Below are 22,985 nucleotides of genomic sequence, written 5' to 3' on the forward strand. Positions count from 1 at the left end.
GGAAATACAGCCCAATGCAGGGTACTTTCCCATTCTCCAGACTTGCATCTTGTAGATGCTGGAAAGGCTCGGGGGTGTTAGGATTTGAGCGACTTACTGCTGGATACAGTGCTTCGAACCTGCTCTAAAAACCATAGTGTTAATCTACAGAGCCCTGGAAGTGTATTCAGCCCACACAACTATACTCACATTTTACTGTCTCAGTTTCTAAATTTAAAATGCATTGAAGTACTGTAGGATTTTCTGGGCTAACCTACAAAACATTGTCCATCACGTCATATCAAAAGAAGCATTCCACAACCTGTTACCAATTTATTAAAAATTAAAAACCAAAATTGTGAGGCTATAAAACTATTCATCCCCTTTATAAATACAGCACTAACTTTCCTCAGGTGCAATATCGTATCATCATCAGAGATCACTCATGGTCGAGTGTGATTCTTCTCCTGGTGGTTGACCTGGTCACTTGTGGGTCTTCAGGTGACTGATCAGTGATCCACAGGTCCTAATGCAGTGTTGGCAGGTGTGGGTCATTGAAGTGACGGTGGATGTAGCTGGTTGGGCCTTTCCCAGTCCTTCCTTACATTGAGGCAGCTTCGTCTCATGCCACGGTGGAGGTATTCTCTGAGCTGTGCAGTCCCCTCATAGACAGTACCCTTTGGCAGATACTGTCCAAAATCAATACCGTATATTAGCTTGCCAACTCACCCAGTTTGTTGATGTTTAAAATTGGAGCATCTCCTGAATAAATACACACCTCTCACTGTAAGGTCAAAAAATCTGGAAGATTTTCAACTGACCAAAATAAAACAAAGACAAGAGAGCATTCAAAGCAAGTCAGGGAAATGATAATAGAGAAGCACATATGTGGGGAAGGGTTCAAGACCGTCTCAAAGGTACTGAACATGCCTTGGAGCTCAATGCAGTCCATCATGAGAAAATGGAAAAAAATTGAAACCGCAGCCACATGGCTGTCTCTCTAAGCCAGGGAAGAAAGGCACTAGTTAGAGAGACTACTGTGGTGAAACAGTCACTCTGAGTGAGCTGCAGACGTCAGTGGCTTCATTTGGAGATAATGTTCATGGCTCCACAATCTCCAGAGTCTTGCACAGAAAGGAAGAGTGGCAAGGAAGAAATCCTGGCTGGAAAAAAATACATATCCTTGCCATAAAGATTTTGCAAAGCATCACTTAGACAATACTGTAAAGATGTGGAAGGAGGTCTTGTGGTTGGATTTGACAAAAGTGGAACTTTTTCCCTCAACACTAAGTGGTACATGTGATGTAAATTTAATCATATCAGCTAGGTAACAACGTCCCTACTGCAAAGTATGGTGGAGTAGCATCATGCTATCTGGATGCTTTCCAGCAGCAGGGACTGGAAATCCGGTCAGGATTGATGAGAAGATGAACGATGCTAAATACAGAGAGAGAGATCCTGAATGAAAACCTGTTAGCATTTCCCAGAAAAGTTAAACTGGTGAGGAAGTTCATATTTCAGCAGGACAATGACTCAAATCACACTGCCAGAGCAACCATGGAGTGGCTTCAAATGAAGAAAATTGATGTCCTTGAGTTGCCTAGTCAGATTCCTGACCTTGACCCAATTGAACATCTCTGGCAAGACCTGAAGATTACTTTCCACCATTGATCCCCAACTAACCTGGCACAGTTTGAGCAGTTTTTCAAAGAGGAATGGGCAAATCTTGCTTCATCACATTTCTGCAAAGCTAATAGAGACTTATCTAAAAATATTACCTGCTGTAATAGCTGTGTGTGTGTGGTGGGAGGGGGGGGGGGTTCAACTAAGTACTGAGCAAAGTTGGATGAATATTTTTGAACTGTTCACATTTAAGTTTTTAAAATTTTTAATTTTACGATCTTCCCTGGTTTTTTGGGCTCAACTGTGGTTTTTTTTAAAAAAGTGCATGTGATTCACAAATAAAAATCCTCAGTTAAACTGATCAAAATCCCTGATTGTGATACTCATTTATGTGAACAAAGTATTGGGGACTGAACACTTTTACAAGGCACTATAGATAGTGTTTTTGTACATGGTTTGAATTCTCTCTTGTTGGAGATGGTCCTCAGCTGGTATTTGAATGGTAGAGATGTTACTGAGACAGACAAATGTCTGAAGGTTGGCCTTTTTACATTCAGGTGTGCGTTCATCTTCTAAGGCATTGTGATTGGAACTGAACATGAAACAATACTCAATCATTATCCACGCTGATTGAGACTACTGAGTGATAAAGAGGCAGAAGATGATCTGGCCCGGTCCCAAACCCGAGGAATTCTGGTGTTGATATCTTGGGACTGAGAATGATTTAGTCTCCATAAACCAAAATGATCTCCCATTAGGTCTCCAGCAAATGCAAGATTTTTTTCCTACATCAATTTTACTAAGGCTGCAAGATGCCACACTCAGAGAAGTGTTGCTTATTGTGCTCCTGGTTCTTGGCAAGGATATGTAATGCTGTTGGTTCGCTACCTGGCCTTAAATCAGCAGTTGTGTTTTTCTCCACATAATGTTTTTATTTTCTGATCAATAATTGCAGCTTGCCTCATGATGCTTCTGTAAATGAAGGCATTTGTCAGATTGAGAAAGTAAAAGAGTGAAACAGTGTATTGAAAAGTAATTTAAAACTAAGGAGAGAAATTGTTGGTGGCCAAATTATTTTCAGTCCCAAAATGTCATTACAGGAAATAGCATCCTTGGCAAAAGTTATCTTCAATCAATTCCTTGATTTCATTCCCACTTGTCAAGATTGAAGTTGTCCAGTGATTATACCTGTTCACCCAAATGTATAATTTCTCTAACGGGGAAGCAGTAAACATCTGTGTGCAGTAAGACATCTGGACTTGACCTTGTACTGTAATTGCAACAAATGTTATTGTATTCATACCACAAAAATGCCAGACTCTGACTTCCTCCAGCAGAATGAACTAACCATCATTGACCTTCAGTGACATTATCATTGATCTCCCTCCCTTGCTCTCTGAGTTCCACTACTGATCAGAAACTCAACAAGACAATATGAATAATTTGCTATCTGGTATGCATAAAGCACAAAAGTATGCTGTACTGGCTGAAATATGGAACAACACCCCAAGTTTAAAATCATTCCTTTCAGCACACTAGCTCAATAACGTTAGCTTAACCTACATTGAATTCTCCTTTTGGTGCAGGTATTCTCAGGTGTCAACCTTCTGCTTATTTTTATAGAAAATAAATTATGCTTTTCTTTGGAAGTTGTATTACTCAAAAAATGCCTTCCAGGTTCCCCTCTTGCATCAATGTGGGCACATGAGTTTTCTAGTTATTGTTTCACTGAATGAAACCTATTCAAAAATGTCACATTGTAAGTAATAGGCATGTATTTCACACTTGGGCTAACTTGGATTCAATCCTATTGATAGAATATTTTCTTAAAATTTCATTGAATACATGAAATTCCTTTTTGGTGTTGGCATGTCTGGTGACACTAATGTTTATTGTCCATTCCTACTGCCCTTAAAATGTAGTCGGTCTCAAAATTGGCATGAATTTGTGACTGCAAATATTTATCCATGTGGATTACAAATGATGTCATTGCCTCACTATATTTGCATGCCTCCATTATTCACAGCATTAAAGTGAGGATTTTCTTCCGCATTTACTTTGGATTTACCATCATATCACTATAGGTTCTGAAACAGTTAGAATAAATAAGAAGTACTGTGATTGTGGAAAAAAGTGCATAAGCAATCAAAGTGGCCTCTGGGTATGCCCAAATCATTAACGTACTGTGAAAAGCAAAGGGCCTAGTACTTAGTCCTGTGGAATCCCAATGCACGCAGTGAACCAGACATTAAAATGACAATTGACCATTACCCTCTGCTTTTTCCCACTGAGCCAATTTTAACTTAACTTTCCACTTTTGCTTAGATCCCAAGGCATTTATTTTGCGGATCAATATAGCACTTAACTCACATGGATTTTTAGCGAGTTGTCGGCCAGAGTCAATGGCTACTGTCAACAATCCTGTTTGTTTCCTTCTCAAAAACTTTAGTAAATTTAGGCAGATTGAGCCTTCCCTTAACAAATCCATGACAAATGGTTTTGATTAATCAGTTCCTCAGAGATCTTGCCAGTGGTCTTCCCACCTGACTGCCCTGTAGCTACTTGGTCTATTGCTCCTCCAGTTTAAAATTGGTAACCTGCGTTCTTCTGTCACTGGGCCTATGCCCCTAGAGCTTTGTACAATAGCAGGTGAGCCTGTAGTGTTTTGTGAGCATTTGATATAGTTTTTGAGCAGGACTATGTATTTATTTTAAAATATAATGAATCTCTCTCTGTTTATCATTTTAAATATTCTACCCTTGCCTCCTTAGTGTCATTGACTGAGTAGATGGATGCAAATTATTTAGAATTGCATGTCTTCAACCTTTGCATACAGGTTCCCATTTATATGTGCAAAGGGATATATAAAAATCTGTTTTTCTTCAAATTATATCTTGCATCACCTTAGCCTTTCTGATTTCCTTTATAATTTCATCCTTGCACCTCTATCTATCTTGAAAGAAAGATCCTAAGAGGAGTAAGGGACGGCCGTGACTGACAAGGGAAGTAAAGGACAGTATAAAAATAAAAGAGAAGTATAACATAGCAAAGATGAGCGGGAAGCCGGAGGACTGGGAAGCTTTTAAAGAGCAACAGAAGATAACAAAAAAGGCAATACGTGGAGAAAAAATGAGGTATGAAGGTAAACTAGCCAAGAATACAAAGGAGAATAGTAAAATCTTCTTTAGGTATGTGAAAAGCAAGAAAATAGTTAAGACCAAAATTGGACCATTGAAGTCAGAAACGGGTGATTTTATTATGGGAAACAAGGAAATGGCAGATGAGTTGAACAGGTACTTTGGATCTGTCTTCACTAGCGAAGACACAAACAATCTCCCAGATGTAATAGTGGCCAAAGGAGCTAGGGTAATGGATGAACTGAAGGAAATTTATATTAGGCAAGAAACAGTGTTGGATAGACTGTTGGGACCTGATGGTCTGCATCCCAGGGTACTTAAGGAAATCGTGGATGCATTAGTAATCATATTCCAATGTTCTATAGATACAGGATCAGTTCCTGCCGATTGGAGGGTGGCTAATGTTGTCCCACTTTTCAAGAAAGGAGGGAGAGTGAAAACGGAATTATAGACCGGTTAGCCTGACGTCAGTGGTGGGAAAGATGCTGGAGTCAATTATAAAAGAGGAAATTACAACACATTTGGATAGCAATAGAAGGATCAGTCCAAGTCAGCATGGATTTATGAAGGGAAAATCATGCTTGACTAATCTGCAGCTTTTTGAGGATGTAACTATGAAAATGGACAAGGGAGAGCCAGTGGATGTAGTGTACCTGGACTTCCAGAAAGCTTTTGATAAAGTCCCACATAGGAGATTAGTGGGAAAATTTAGGGCACATGGTATTGGGGGCAGAGTACTGACATGAATTGAAAATTGGCTGGCTGACAGGAAACAAACAGTAGTGATTAACGGGTCCCTTTCGGAATGGCAGGCTGTGACCAGTGGGGTTCCGCAAAGTTTGATGCTGGGACCGCAGCTGTTTACAATATACAAATGTACATTAATGATTTAGATGAAGGGATTAAAAGTAACATTAGCAAATTTGCTGATGACACAAAGCTGGGTGGCAGTGTGAAATGACAGGAGGATGTTATGAGAACGCAGGGTGACTTGGACAGGTTGGGTGAGTGGGCAAATGTATGGCAGATGCAGCTTAATGTGGATAAATGTGAGGTTATCCACTTTGGTGGCAAGAACAGGAAGGCAGATTACTATCTAAATGGAGTCAAGTTAGGAAAAGGGGAAGTACAATGAGATCTAGGTGTTCTTGTACATCAGTCAATGAAAGCAAACATGCAGGTACAGCAGGCAGTGAAGAAAGCTAATGGCATGCTGGCCTTTATAACAAGAGGAATTGAGTATAGGAGTAAAGAGGTCCTTCTGCAGTTGTACAGGGCCCTGGTGAGACCCCACCTGGAGTATTGTGTGCAGTTTTGGTCTCCAAATTTGAGGAAGGACATTCTTGCTATTGAGGGAGTGCAGCGTAGGTTCACAAGGTTAATTCCCAGAATGGCGGGACTGTCATATGTTGAAAGATTGGAGCAACTGGGCTTGTATATACTGGAATTTAGAAGGATGAGAGGGGATCTAATTGAAACATATAAGATTATTAAGGGATTGAACACGCTGGAGGCAGGAAGCATGTTCCCGCTGATGGGTGAGTCCAGAACTAGAGGCCACAGTTTAAGAATAAGGGGTAGGCCATTTAGAACAGATGTGGAAAAACTTTTTCACCCAGAGAGTGGTGGATATGTGGAATGCTCTGCCCCAGAAGGCAGTGGAGGCCAGGTCTCTGGATGCTTTCAAGAGAGAGTTAGATAGAGCTCTGATAGATAGTGGGGTCAAGGGATATGGGGAGAGGGCAGGAACGGGGTACTGATTGTGTATAATCAGCCATGATCACAGTGAATGGCGGTGCTGGCTAGAAGGGCCGAAGGGCCTACTCCTGCACCTACTGTCTACTGTCTATTGACTTTTGAACAGCTTTCTCCTATACTAAAAGATGAACTTTTGATCTACCAATCCCTCTCATCGTGCCCTGCACTTTATTTGTGTGTATGCACCACAATTTCTCTATAACTGTAAGACTATATTTTGCATTTGGTTTTCTCTTTACTACCTCAATGTAATTATGCGTGACATTATCTGCCTGGATGGCATGCAAAACAAAAGCTTTTTAACATATGACAATAATAAATGTGCCTGTTTTTTGTTCACCCAAGTGCATTTACCCAGACATGAATTCTTTTCTCTCATGGGTTCTCTACTGGGGACCATGATCTCCTCGGTTACTGGTAGGGGTCCATAGCATAAAACCCCCACTTTCACTGGATACGTGCTTGAGCCGAACCATATTTTTGCTCATTGAATGGTGACACAAAAGACAGCAGATGCTGGAATCTGGTACAACACATAAAATGCTGGAGGAGCTCAGCAGATCAAGCAGCATCTAGGGAAGGAACTGGGCAGTCAATGTTTAGGTCAGACCCTTCAGCTAGTCTAATGAAGTCCAAGTGAAGAATCTTGATCCTAAATATCAACTGGCCATTGATACTGCCTGACCTACCAAGCTCCTTGAGTGGTTTAGGTGTCTTCTTTTCGAATGCCTCCTGGTGCCCTTACCTTGATCTTTATCTTTAAGTAATGCTATAAAATATTGACTGCTATTTCCATATTTACTATTTATTCCTTTGTTTCAGCAGTTGAAAGACTGATGCTTACTTTGGGAAATGTCATGCATGTTTTAGAAGCTTTTGCTATCTGTTATTGTATTTTGTTAATTTATATTTATTATATTTTCTGTCATGTTTGCTGATTTCTGAAATCTTCTTAATCCATATGCTTGTTTCTATTCTGAGTCCAACAGCAAGCAGCCGTTGATCCCAGGGGATCATGGGTTTGTACCTCTGGTGGACTGCGTCCTCTCCAGGGTGCAGGCTTGGGCGGGAAGATTTGAAGAACTGGCTGTTGCCCATGCAGTGAGTTCCCCCCCTCCACATCACTGATGTAGTCCAAGGGAAGGGAAGCGCCAATACAGCTTGGCACCAACGTCGTCACAGAGGTTGCCAGAGTGAAGTTGTAAACAACATCAAACTGCCTTAGGGACCCGGGCTCTGGATTTCTTCCTCGGGGGTTACTCCCGAAGCCTTTCCCATGGGTGGGTACGGCCGCAAGGCAGTGGAGGTTTAAAATGAGCTTTCCTTCTCCTAGGTGGGCTGCTGTCCAAGGCTGATGAGCCCCACCTGTCTGAAGCAACTGGTTTTGAGGTGCCAGTATTCTGCCTTTGCCCCTTCTCTTGTCCGTAGAAACAGTTCCGCTGAGCCTAGTAGCTAAGCCACACATGAAGGCCAAGAGCTGGACTTGGTTGTAAAGTCTGTTAGAGACGCACGCCATTTGGAGCACTTTATAGGTAGTGGGAGCTTATCCCCACCACCACCCCCATCTATGATAACCTTAGGAACCACAGTATACATACTGTACATACTTTGATAATAAATGAAAGAGCTTAGTTAGAGATTCCCTCTCATTCTTCTAAACATACAATTGAAGCATAATTTTCTTAAAAACCAGACATGCTAGAGCCAGGGAACATACTCTCCCTTTCTGAGGAGTTGAGCACCATGTTGCGAAGTTTCAACGTAAGTTTGTTTAGGGTTTAGATGAAAGTATTTTTCTGCTTAGAGGGCGGTGAAACTTTGGGTGGAGTACTTCACCCTGATGGGCTGTGAAGGTACTATCACTGACTTTAGTCAAAATGAAGATTGATGGGTTTCTAGGCTTCAATGGAATTAGGGGTTATGAGAGCTGGAAAATAGTATTTTGTGCAAGATCAAAGGTGATCTTAATAGAGCAGGATGGAAGGAACATTAGATCACCTATGGCTGCTAAACCCATAAACTACAATTAGGGAGCCCATAAGTTGCCCCTTCTGTGTTTTCTGCGCCTTGTTACCCTTTTCTTTTCTCCAAACTCATTCTATTTTATGATGTGAGCCAAGATTTTCCTATATTCCATTCATGATCTAAGATCACTCCTTTATGATCAGGCCTACACCTTACACTTTCCACTAACCTACATTTCTGGAATATTTGTTCCCAATCTTTGTACCTTTGTAACCCATTATAATCAGTTACCTATTTTGTTCTAAATATTTTCATTATATTTAAATAAACTAGGATGAGAATTTTAATTTGTGTATTTAATAATTTGAGTACAGAATATAAAAAGTTACTGCACTTTCTTGATTAGGTGACTTTCAAATTTATTACCAATCCTTCCATCCCTTGATCATTTTCGCATAATCATTTTGCCATAACCTAACCTCCAATTTATTTTAATGAATGCTTTGAAGATCCATTGTTGGTGATAAACAATTTCCAAACCCGATACTAATAAAGATGAACAACAACACACACAAAATGCTGGTGGAACACAGTGGGCTAGGCAGCATCTATAGGTCCTGACGAAGGGTCTCGGCCCGAAACGTCGACAGTGCTTCTCCCTATAGATGCTGCCTGGCCTGCTGTGTTCCACCAGCATTTTGTGTGTGTTGGTTGAATTTCCAGCATCATCAGATTTCCTTGTGTTTGCTCACTAATAAAAATGAAATCTTTTTCAGCATAGACATCAAATATCCCTATTTAGGTCTATTACAGCTAAGATCCAGTCTCAGCCACTTCAGTAAGCAACATTGTTTTAAGGCATTGAAAAATTCTATCGGTACTTAAAATTGATGGATCCTGGACCGCAGATTCTGGTTGCGAGTGCAGTTCCCATGATGAAAATGTAAGTGCGGAAACCAAACCAGTCTACAGGCACAATAGAAACACCGAGACCATGGATCACCACTGCTGACTATCCTGCTGGTGAATGTACGGTATCTGGAAAATAAAATTGAAGACCTCAGAGTAAGATTGCTGTACCAGAGGGACATCAGGGACTGTTGTGGTTTGCTTTACATGGCTATCCCCTGCCACTTTGGACCCAGCGCTGCAGCTCAATGGGTTCATCTTTTTCTGCAAGGACAGGATGGCTCAGTCTTTTAAAGGTAGAGGAGGAGAAGTATGCTTTATGATTAACTGATCATGCTGCACAGATGTGGCTGTTCTGCCTCAGTCCTGCTCACCCGACTTGGAGCGTCTAGTTATGAAATGTTGTCCATTTTATCTGCCAACGGAGTTTTCCACCATCATCTGGTAGCAGTCTACATTCCGCCTCAGGTCAACATCAGGTAGGCACTGGAGGAGCTGAGCACCATAATCAGCAAGCACAAACAGCGCACCCTGATAGCCTCCCTAACACAGGTCTACGGTGGATGCAATCTCACTGGCTCTCCACTCAGCCTTTGATCACCTGGACAATGGTAAGGCCTACAACAGGCTGCTGTTTATTGATTACAGTTTAGTGTTCAACGCAATTATACCCTCAGTTCTAATCACCAAGCTCCAAATCATGAGTCTCTCTGCAACTGGATCCTTGACTTCCTGACTGGGAGACCACAGTTTGTGTGGATCAGAACTAACAAGTCCTCCTCGCTGATAATCAATGCTGCCGCACCTCAAGGATGTGTGCTTAGCTCACTGTCCTACTTTCTCAATACCAATAACTGCATGGCTAGGCACAGCTCTAACACCACCTATCAATTTGCTAATGACACAACTATTATTGGCAGAATTTCAGATGTTGTCAGGCTCAGCTGGTTAAGTGGTGCCGCAATAATAACCTTGTACTCAATGTCAATAAGGTTAGGAATTGTGGACTTCAGGAAGGGGAGATTGAGGAAACACACATCAGTCCTCATTGAGTGATCAGAAGTGGAAAAGATGAGCAGCTTCAAGTTCCTGGGTGTCAACATCTGTGAGGATCTATCCTGGGCCCAACATATTGAGACAATTGCATCGAAAGCACAACAGCGGCCATATTTCATTAGGAGTTTGAGGAGACTTGGTAGGCCACCACTTGCAAATTTCTACAGATCTACCATGGAGAGCATTCTACCCGGTTGCATCACTGTACGTATGGAGAGGCCACTGCACAGGATCTGAAAAAACTGCAGGAAGTTGTCAACTCAACCAGCTAAATCATGGGCATTAGCCTCCCCAGCATTGAGGACACCTTTCAAAAAATTATGCGTCAAAAAGGTGGTATCCATCATCCAGGACATTAAGGACCTCCATCACCCAGGACATGCAGGTTTCTCATTGCTATCATGAAGGAGGAGTTACAGGAGCCCAGAGACACAAACTCAATGTTTCAGGAACAGCTTCTTCACTTTCGCCAGAAGATATCTGAATGGATAGTGAATCCATGAACACCACCACACAATTCTTTTCTCCTCTCTTTTTGCACTACTTATTTAACTTAATTAAAATATTTTTATTGTAATTTATAGTTTATACTTTTTCATTATTATGAATTGCATTGTACTGCTGCTGCAAAACAACTAATTTCATGACATATGCCAGTGATATTAAACCTGATTCTGACATGAATTCCTCTTTATTTATCACCTGCATTTTAATATGCTTTAAATCTTTGTTGTAAATACTAATGAAATCAAGACAAATCTGCAAAATGGGAAAGGGATTTGAATATTAAAATTGAAGAAACAAATTGGTCAAGACTATGTCTTGACAGTATGACAAATACAATAAATGTTCGGTTAAGATTAGTGCAGTATAATTTTCTACATCAATTATATATTACACCACAAAAAATAAAAAAATTTAATCCAAATTTATCGGATCAGTGTTTCCGATGTAACCAGGAAACTGGTACTTTTTTACATTCGACATGGTCTTGCTCTAAAATTCAACCTTTTTGGACAAATTTAAGACTTTTACTGGAGCAAATTACAGGAACACAATTTCCTCATAATCCAATATTATTTTTACTAGGTGATATTGAAGGGATAAAACCGAAACTCAAACTAAATAAGTATCAGAAAGAATTTATAAAAATTGCACTGGCAGTAGCCAAAAAAGCTATTGCAGTTACTTGGAAATCGGATACACATTTAAGTATAGATTCTTGGAAGAAAGAAATCTATGGTTGTATTCCATTAGAAAAAATTACTTATAATTTAAGAGATAAATATGAAACATTTTTGAAAATTTGGAGCCCTTATTTACAAAAGACAGGATTAAATATATAGATGCTTTGAAGATGAAACAATTGGTTATTAGGGGAAAGAAATAAATATACATATTAAAATTATTACGAATTCCATGGAGCATGTGGAGATCTTCCAACCACCAGGCATTCATTCATTCTTTCTTTCTTTCCTTCTTTCTTCTTTTTTTTTCTATGGGGCAGTTAGGGGGGAGGGGTTAAGGGGAGGGGGTATGGGTTATATACATTGTTTTTTCATACTTTGTAATCATTTAAAAATGCAATAAAAAATTATTAAAAAAAAAAGACAAATCTGCAGTGCTTGTTTCACATGCACCTTTAAAGTAGTATTTTGATAAGTATACTCTGCTTTCAAAAGCTTCTGGTAATTGTTAATTTGGGATTTTTTTCTGAAACAATATTAATTTAGAAAGCCTACATTTATTCTGATGAAATGGATGTCTTTAGCTTTAGTAATGTAATTATGGAAGATAGTATACTGATACTCTCCTTCAATTTTGTCCAGAAATTACTATTCAGTCTGCGGTTATCATTCTTCAGATGTGCCTTTGTGTTTAATATAGGGTTTTTTCTATAATCAATGATAAGACAACTCTTAGGTTACCACCAACATTACAAAAAAAGAAGTTTCATCAGTTGCCCTCCTGCTTACAAATATTTATGGTGAAGAATATAGTATTTACAAGCATTTTCAGCTTTAGTTCAGAATAATAATTTCATGAGAAATAATCATGAGAAAAAATGTTGGCTTTATTTTCAAGGTTGACCAGAATGTTACTCCAGTTGTGAGCCAGATAGTTTGACTATATACTGCCCCCTGGTGTTCACTGAACTAAAACACAGACTGGTTCTTTTCCGCAAGAGCTGCCTGGAGGCTGAGTTATTATAGTATTTTTGTTTCTGTTTCAGATTTCAACATCTGAAGTTTTATTGCTTTTTAATCAGTCCAGTAATTTTTAAAATTGCCTTCATGGTATTAGTGTTACAATCCATTTGTCTCACTTATTATACTAGGTAAATGGCCATTCATAAATTAGTTATACTCTGCTTAGTTTAATAGATCTATAAATGCTATTTTTCTGGTGCTTACTGCTATCTTCTCAGTTATTGTAATAAATTGACTGAATATTATCAAAATTTTGACCTAATTTCCTTTCAGAATTTAGGGCATGGGAGTCCTGGGAGGCTATCTTCACAGCTTTGTAATAAAACCACATTCTTTGTGATGGATAAAATTGCATCTGTATTTGCAAAAGCAGAATATTAAATAAGCAATAAATGAAATCAACTCACAGTCAGTAACATTTTTTGAAGTGAAAATTCCCCTCTTATGCACTTATCTTGATTAATCCACACATAAAGTTATTTTGAAAAACTACTTTCATACATAAAGCATATTAATGTATGCATCAGAAATATTATATTCCAGTAAAAAGCAGTGATCTGATTTCAAACAAAAATATTGGATATGGAAAAGCTGGCAATATTTTTTCCAAATAGTTATACTCAATTAAAAATTCACTATAAATTTGCTGTGAATAGTTGTACTAACGTCATGACACTTTGATTGGGCAGTAAATATTAGACCTCATCCTCAGGATGAATAAAAAATTTATAGATGTCCCTAAAGACTCACATGTGATGTTTTTACTGCAGTATTTCTCATACTTGGGATACAATTTACCATAATATGTTAAACATATAAGAAAAATACAAATATACTTCTACAGGAATTATTTGGAATCTTAGATAGATTATAGTAGGCCCCTTTTTGTTTTGTATTCATCTCATGAGCCTGTGTCCTGCGAATATTGTCTCTTATATTTTTGTTAAGCTCAGAATACCAATGTAGCTTGTTCTGAATCCACGGCTTTCAAGATAACAGAATGTTCCTAATCAAGAAAAGTATTCCTTGCTTAAATTTCCAGCAAGATAGAAACACTGTGTATTTTTAAAATGTTTTACAAAAGATCAAGGCTGCTTGTTCATATAAAATACTGTAATGGATATCCAGAAAAATGTTAACATGCTGTAACAGCGATACGGGACTGTCTACTTTGTGTACTGCATGATGTTATAAACATAGTGAAGAATCAAACAGCAGAGAAACAGGCCAATTTGCCCACCTTGTTCATGCTGACTCTGTGGCCTATCTTTGCTAATCCGATTTGCCTTGATTATTCCTGGATCACTCTATGCTTTTTCCCTCTAAGGATCTGTCCAAATGCTTTTTAAACATTGTAATTATATCTATCTCGACCAGCTTCTAAGGCAGCTTGCTCCAGATGATGACCATCATCAATGTGAAAAGCTTACCTTTCAGGTCTTCTTTTGTGACACGTGGCCAAGTGGTTAAGGCATCAGTCTAGTGATCTGAAGGTCACTAGTTCGAACCTTAGCTGAGGCAATGTGTTGTGTCCTTGAGCAAGGAACTTAACCACATATTGCTCTGCGATGACACCGGTGCCACTTCTCTCCAAACGAATTTTGCTGCAGAGTATTCAATATGACATTATGTTAATGGTGCTCAGTTTTGGTGATAAAACCATTAAGCAGGAATTGTATGGCTCTAAAAATCAGTCTTGCTTTTTGAGTGAAGGAATGGTTGGGGGATTTCAGGCAATGGCAAATAAACTGTACTTGAAAAGCATCCCATTTATATCTGCCAACTAATTTTTAGTGGGCTCCAGTGTGACAAGCTTGCATTTATTGGAAAACAATTTTAGTATGCTGTCCCTGTGAATAGGGCAAAGCAAGCTTGCCTAGTTAGACTACTAGATTGAAGAACCATTATTGAGGGAGACAGAATCTGAAACAGGAACATAGAGAAATTTAAATTAAATCATTATTATAGAGCAAAATAGAAGGGAAAAGCATTTAGCATGAGACTATGATTGGGGATGGGAGGATGGAAGAGGATGGGATTGGATATTTGGGTGAGAGCAAGCAGATCAGAGAAATCTTATTTGAGAGGGTAGGCAGATCATGGTCCTACCCTGGTCTGAAGTCTGCATTGAATTAACATTCCCCTCTTGCCTTCTCTTCCTTGAGCTTTGCAAAACACAGCCCTGTAGATATGTCTACCAAAATCTGAAGCATAATATTAGTAACCTATCTGTTGGGTCAAATCTTAAAAGTGTTTTGGTCACCTAATCCTCAGTCTCTTTGGTAAAGTCAAAAGATACTTCTGTATGATTTGGATGAACTTTGCACTTTTTTTTTACAAACTAAACAGCTTTCTCTAACACTTTGTGCAATGTGGACATTATTGGCAAAGTTGGCATTTTTAGTCTATCCATGCTGCCCTATCTGTGCATGAAATTAATAACTCCATTGACCCCTGGGTACAATGCAAATACTCTCAATTGTATGTCAGTAGATCCAAAATTCAAATATTCATCTAAAATATTTGAAAAAACTATGATGATGTGTTGCGAACCATTGAGATTCACACACTTCTATCTGAATGTTGCCATGTTGGTTAACTTCACAATTTTCACGCACTCAAAAATGGAAATACTATGTTGCATTTCTGGATTTGTTGAACTTTTTTTTAATGTCATGTATTTGAAGTATAAATGAAATATATCTGTGTAGAATAATGGGAACGTTTTAGAGATTTTAATGATTAGCATCTTGAAGGAAAGGCAAATATAGTTGCTTTTCTCTTAAGACAGGTTGTAAGAATTTGTTAGCCCACCATAGTATTCAGTACATTCATACAATGGTTTGGAAGGTTTTAGATTCACCTCACTTGGCAAGAGGTGTTCCTCCTTGTTGTGAATGAAGACAGAGGTGAGCCAGTGGAAGCAGTCAGAATTTATGAGCATCATCCAAGATATTTAACATCCTGGCTTCGTGCCAGCAGTGTGTGAGCCCAGCACTTTCTCAAAATTGTCAGGCAGCTTATCCGAGATCCAATGCAGGATGGGCAAAAAATTTCTTGCACAAAACTGTGGTAAACCATGTATATCTGTCTGGACACGCCCCTCTGCTGACTGCTCCTGTGGCTTCTCCCACAGACCCCTGGATAAGGGTGATTGTGTCTCTGCTCCTCCCACAGTCATCCGGCATGGACGTGCTGCATTTTGCTGCTAATTAAAGCCTTTCAGTCTTTACTCTACTTCCAGTCTTTTGGAGTTATTGATAGTGCATCAAAAACTTTAGGGAGATTGAAGTCATAATAACCTCTGTTTCCCAGCAAGAATAAAACAAACACCACCCCTGTCGAAGGGTTTTGGCCCAAAACGTCGACTGTACTTTTTTTCCATAGATGCTGCCTGACCTGCTGAGTTCCTCCAGCATTTAGTGTGTGTTGCTCAGATTTCCAGCATCTGCAGATTTTCTATTGTTTGTGGAAACACCACCCCTCTCCCAAACAATAATCTGAAACTGTAACAAGATATTTGTCATCTTGCTGCTGTTATGAACTTTGATTTATGTACCTTTGCCTTTTCTAAGACAGTATGTATACAGCTTCATAATCTGGCCAGATTATGCACTGGTTAGCTTGTCTGCTATTAAAACAGTTATCGATGCTACTGGTTGGCCGTACTTGATAAACTTCAAAGTCATCCAAATTACGCTGCCCGTGTCCTAAACTGCACCAAGATTAATTCATAGTGCAGCTAAGCCACATGATCACCTCCAAAGTTAATCACTCCAACAATGGCCTTTGACAAGGTCCCACATGGGTGGCTAGTCTAAAAGGTTAAATTGCAAATGATCCAGGGAGAGTGAGCTAAATCAATTCACAATTGGCTAGATGGACGAAAGCAGAGAGTGATAGTGAAGGTTGTTTCTTGGGCTGGGGTCCTGTGACTGGTGGGTTGGTGCTGGTGCTAGTTAAGTTAGATAAGGATTTGCACATGGTTCTCAATCCAGATAAAGTTGCATTTTGGAAAGTCCAACCAGTCTTTTTGGTTTTGAGTAGTGAATGGTAGCACCCTGAGGAATGTGCAAGTGGGACCCAGGAGCTTAGATGTATAGTTTGCTAAAATTTGCATCATAAGCAGACAAGGAAGAAAGCGTTTGGTATGGTGGCCTTCAGCAGTCAGGGCATTGAGTTAATTTCGGGTTTAAGATGGCGCTACCGAAGATGAATGACAGCTTATTGGTAAATCATAAGGCAAGGGATTTGACTAAAAACATTACTTAAAACATTGTTTCTGAAGCAAATTGTGCTGAGCTACCGCCACAGACAGTAAGGAGGCAGGCGGAGGCGATGCTGGTTCGGGCGATGAGCCATGCTGGGGCATTGGAGGTGCAACATGTTAGTGCCAGGAGAAGCAGATGGAGTTTGTATTGCTACCCAGAGATGGAGAGAGCAATTTGGAGAGGAATCAATGTGGAAGAGTTTCGATGACCATTCACCAATTTCAGTTACAAGATTGGATTGCTTCAAGCGCTGAGCTGATTTGGTGAGATCGAGAACTGCTTCAGTCTGGGCAGTCCAGGTGTGTCACCATGCCTGGTTTAGGGTGTTGGAACATAGCGCCTCATGGTGTTTGGACAATTTAAATATTGGTTCACATAGACTAGAAGCCTGAATGTCAGGTACCGAGGTGAGTGTTCGGCTGATTTCACTCCCTCCCATGACTGTTTATTCCTTTCTCTGAACAGCCAAGGCTGTGAACTGATCCAGCTGCTGTGCATTTTTGCCCGGCTGCCATGATGTACTGGGGACTGAGGTTTGGGCCTACTCCATCTGCTCTGGGAGCAGATCTGGCACTCATCCTGCTTTGCGATGCTGTTGGCTTGCTTCTGTTGTTTGCATGATGTGTGTGTGTTTTTTCTCTCTCTTTCTCTGTGCAGTGGGTTTTGGTCTTTTTTTAAAAATTGGGTTATTTTGGGATTCTTGCGTCATGGCTGCCTGTAAGCAGACAACTTTCAAGGTGTAGAATTGATACATTCTTTGATAATAAATATGCTTTGAATCTTGAATTGAGTATAAAAGTTGGAATGTTGCATTGGTACAAGACACTGGTGAGGCCACACTTGGAGCATTGTGTACAGTTTTGGTCACCTTGTTATGGGAAAGATGTCACTAAGCTGGAAGGAGTGCAATGAAGATGAAGAGAAAGTTGCCAGGACTAGAGAGCTTGAGTTGAAGGAATAGGTTGGACAGGCTAGGTCTTTATTCCTTGGAATGAAGGAAATGGAAGAGTTGATCTTATAGAGGTGTATAAAATCATAAGGATTATATAGAGGGTGGATGTACAGAGTTTTTTCCCCCAAGTAAAGGGAACCAAAACTAGAAGGCTCAGTATCATAGTAAAAACAGAATTTGGATATGCATTTTAAAGGGACTTAAGTCTGGTGAACATATGAACAACGGAAGTAATTGAGGCAGGTCCATTTCTTCTTTATCTTAGTTGTTGATAGCAGGTCGACCAAGTCCTCTATCTTGGGCCAGTCTTTCAAATTATTCTCAGATGTAGCCCATCTTCAAAGATCCGTCTTCTCCCAGGAATGAGGTCTTTGGAACACTTCTGTAGCACTGGGTTTTTACAGGATGGGGTTGCTAGCCCCAGCCCAACCCTCCTCCTCTCGCATCCAGGCTTCAAGTCAAGTCAAGTCAAGTCACTTTTATTGTCATTTCGACCATAACTGCTATGTACAGTACATAGTAAAAATGAGACAATGTTTTTCAGGACCATGGTGTTACATGACACAGTACAAAAACTAGACTAAACTATGTAAAAATAAAAACAAAAAAAAATCTACACTGGACTACAGACCTACCCAGGACTGCATAAAGTGCACAAAACAGTGCAGGCATTACAATAAATAATAAACAGGACAATAGGGCAGTAAGGTATCAGTCCAGGTCTGGGTATTGAGGAGTCTGAGAGCCTTGGGGAAGAAACTGTTACATAGTTCGGTTGTGAGAGCCCGAATGCTTCGGTGCCTTTTCCCAGATGGCAGGAGGGAGAAGAGTTTGTATGAGGGGTGTGTGGGGTCCTTCATAGTGCTGTTTCCTTTGCAGATGCAGCGTGTAGTGTAAATGTCCGTAATGGCGGGAAGAGAGACCGCGATGATCTTCTCAGCTGACCTCACTATCCGCTGCAGAGTCTTGCGATCCGAGAAGGTGCAATTTCCGAACCAGGCAGAGATGCAGCTGCTCAGGATGCTCTCAAAACAACCCCTATAGAATGTGGTGAGGATGGGGGGCGGGAGATGGACTCTCCTCAGCTTGGGACCATCCTTGTTAGAGTTCAATCACAATGATGGCATTTAAAAGACATCTGGATAGGAAAAGTTTAAAGTGATACAAGACACATTGCAGCTTGGGGAGGGGGGAAGACCTTGATTGGCATGGATGAGTTGGTCCAAAAGGCCTGTTTCCATGCTCCATTACTCCATAACTCTGGTTCAATGACCAAGTTGGTTGTCCTCAGCTCTCTAATTCCCTGCTTAAACTTTGAGTATTTTTTTAAGTTCAGTTTACCTTTTGATTTGTCTTATAACATTAAATCTAGTCTTGTTTTTTCTAAAGGGAAGAATAATGAGAATCTTATTTGGAGTTAGAAGTACCATATCATAGTTTGCATCTTTTATGAAAAAGGGTGAAATAATAAGAGTCTATTTTAGTTCTATTGACCTTGGTTAGCCTGCTTTTTTTAATTATTCTGCTGATGCTCACTCTTCTTGCAGTATTCTGTTACAGTCTGCTCTTGAGAAGACTACAAGGACAACTGGCATAAAGAGCTTTCTTGCGTCATTGGAATCCAACGTCTATTTTAGGTAAAGCCATTAAAGATGGCTTTCCCAACAAGTGAAACTAGTGAGGAAAAATTGACATGGCATATTACGAATGAAGGAGGAACAATTGGGGTCAGCAGGACCGCTGTCCCTAGTGCAATTAGGAAGTTTTGACCCACTTTCTTGTCCTTCCCTAAGTTAGCCATTGTAAGTCATTCCAAGATCATCCCTCTCTGGCTGGGGCCTTTATTCCTTCTAAAGCTATGTGATGCTTGAACAGAAAAACCAGACAGTTGCCGTTTCAAGCAGTTTTATAGTGGACAGTTTTATAATGGAATAGAGGATAGGAGGACAAGATTACAAAATATGCCCTGGAATTTAAATCATTTTTAAGGGCAAGAATAGATTTGCAGCTTGGGAAATGACTACCTTGTTTTGCTCCAAAATTATCACCATCTCTCAACTGTCAGACACTCTCCTTTAGTTAAAGTTGGCATCAAAAGGACCAAAAACTAACATCAACAATGCATTGGTTGATGTAGCTTTGTATCACCCTTTCTTGAGATCTTTTATCATACTGCATCTTGTCCAGCACGGACAGCAGTTGATTTAAATCATATCCTCCACTGGTATTCCGGAATTGCGGGACAAAGCAACCATTAACAATAACTAACCATGTTTTTCAGCTAAATTTGTACAAGCGCTTGGACACACTGTTTGCCAGAGAAAAATAATGTAGTCCCCTACAGCAAAAAGCTGATGCACAACCAGCTATGAAAATTGAATTGTTAGTACAGCATCAGATGTTTCCCCAGGATCATGCACTGATGTCATTTATTGTTTGGTTGAAACCTAGGTAATGCAAGAGGAGAGATTTGAAGGGCATTTTTCTTTTTCTCTATCCAATATGATTTACTTTAAGGATGTGTGTATAAGAACATAAAACATGGAAGAATTAGGCCATTTGGTCCATTGAGTCTGCTCCACCACTCAATCATGGCTGATCTTTTTATCCCCTCCTCAACCCTACTCACCAGCCTTCTCCCTGTAATCTTTGATGCCATGTCCAGTCAAGCATCTATCACTCTCTGCCTTAAATACACCCAACAACCTGACCTCCACAGCTGCTTGTGGTAACAAATTCTGCAAATTCACCGCCAAGAAATTTCTCTGCATCTCTGTTTTAAATGGACGCTGCTCTATCCTGAGGCTGTGCTCACGGCCTAGACTCCCCCACCATTGGAAGCATCCTTTCCACATCTACTCTGCCTAGGCTTTTCAACGTTCAAAAGGTTTCAATGAAATCTCCCCACCCCCCATCATTCTAAATTCCAGTGAGTACAGGCCCAGAGCCATCAAACGTTCCTTGTATGATAACCCTTTCATTCCTGGAATCATCCTTGTGAACCTCCTCTGAACCTTCTCCATGCCAGCACATCTTCACTTAGGTGAGTCCAAAACTGTTCACAATACTCAAGGTGAGGCCTCTCCAGTACCTTTTAAAGCCTCAGCATCACATCCCTGCTCGTGTATTCTAGACCTCTTGAAATAAATGCTAACATTGCATTTGCATTCCTCACCAACTCTACCTGCAAGTTAACCTTTAGAGTGTTCTGTACAAGGACTTCCAAGTCTCTTTGCATCTCAGATTTTTGGATTTTCTTCCTGTTTAGAAAACAGTCTGCACATTTATTTCTACTATCAAAGTGCATGACCATGCATTTTCTGACTTTGTATTTCATTTGCAACTTTCTTGCCCATTCTCCTAATCTGTCCTTCTGCATCTACCTGTTTCCTCAATACTACCTGCCCCTCCACCAATCTTTGTATCATCTGCAAATCTGTATATGTACAGTATACATTATATATAAATGTTATGTATTAAAACGTTGGTTCAATGCCCTCCAGATGCACTTGTTTAAATTTCTGCTCCCGCCCCTGACTGAACCTATATTAATCTTCCAAGCTCTAGTAAAACTTGCTATCAGCCCTGGCCCTATCCCTTATGTTATATTTAATATTAAATATGTTTTGTTGCTTTGTAATAATTCCCCTTTCCTGCAGCTGTTAATTTTATCACATGGTTGACTTTCAATTAACTTGGGTGGAGTGCACCCACTGATGACACAAAAGCACAGGTAATGCAAAGGAGCCCAGTAACCACAGCAACAATCTGTTTATAATCAGCGTGGCTACATTTCATGTGCACCTACACTTCAGAGTCCAGCACCAGCCACTGCACGAAATTACAGGTCCATCTGAACATCATGCATGTTTCCACGTGGGAGAACATATGCCAGCTCTCCCTCAAGACTTGGACCGAACTCCAGAAGCTCAGCAGCTGCTGCTGGCACTCCGGCAAGTGCAGGAACCAATAAAAGTTCTCACCTGCCCTTTTGTGGTATGCCAAGGAATTTCTGTGCAGAGGCATCCAACATCGAACACAGTACAGGCTCTTCAGCTTGTGGTGACATGCCATCACTTTATCCTACTCCAGGATCAATCCAACCCTTCCTGCCCACTGACATCTCCATTTTTCTTTCATCTGTCTAAGGGTATCTTAAATGCCTCTCAAGTATCTGCCTCAGTGTTATTATTTCAGAGGACCTGTCCTGGGCCCAGCACGTAAATGCAATTATGAAGTAAGCACAGCAGCACCTCCAGTCCCTTGGGTTTGTGAAAGTTTGACACAATATCTAATATTTTGACAGATTTCTTTAGATGTGCAGTGGAGAGTATATTGACTGGTTGCATCACAACCAGTTCTAGAAACACTAATGCCCTTGAACAGAAAATCCTCCAAAAAATAGTGGATATGACCCAGTTCATCACAAGTAAAGCTCTCCCCCCCCATTGAGCACATCTACATGGAGCACTGTCGCAGGAAAGCAGCATCCACCATCAGGGACCCGCACCACCCAGGACGTGCTGCCATCAGGAAGGTCAGGAGCCTCAGACTTCATCACTCAACTTCACTAGACCCATCGTTGAAATACTCTCGCAACTTATAGACTTGCCTTCAAGGACTTTTCATCTATATTCTCAACATTGGTAGCTTATTTATTTATTATTATTATTTATTTCTTTTGTATTTGCACAGCTTGTGTCTTTTGCACGCTGGTAGAACACCCAAGTTGGTGTGGTCTTTCATTGATTCTGTTTATGGTTAATTATGGATTTATTGAGTATGCCTGCAAGAAAATGAATCTCAGTGTTGTATGTGGTGATATGTATTTGCACTGATAATAAATTTACTTTGACTTTCACTCTACCACCACCACCACTGCATTCCCCGCACCCACACAGTGTGGAAAATACTTTCTTTGACATCCCCACTATATTGCCCTCAATCGCCTTAAAATTATGCTCCCTCAATTTAGCCCTCTCCATCCTGGGTGGGGGAAAACCCTCTGGCTATCCAATCTATCTATGACTTTTAAAATCTAGTTCACCTCATTCAAGTCACCTCTCATGCTCCTTCAGCTGCCTTCGGGAGCTCACCTAAAGCTGCCATAATTCTAGGTTGTCTG

General features: G+C 40.2%; 1 protein-coding gene across 1 annotated transcript in view; it reads left to right on the forward strand.

The window, feature by feature from the left end:
• The window catches only part of dclk1a (doublecortin-like kinase 1a), a 278,189-nt gene that overhangs the window by 35,754 nt on the left and 219,450 nt on the right, over positions 1–22,985 (forward strand). The gene's annotated exons all lie outside the window — the stretch shown is intronic.

This window comes from Hypanus sabinus, chromosome 3 (genome assembly GCF_030144855.1).
Source record: "Hypanus sabinus isolate sHypSab1 chromosome 3, sHypSab1.hap1, whole genome shotgun sequence".
Classification (NCBI taxonomy): domain Eukaryota; kingdom Metazoa; phylum Chordata; class Chondrichthyes; order Myliobatiformes; family Dasyatidae; genus Hypanus; species Hypanus sabinus.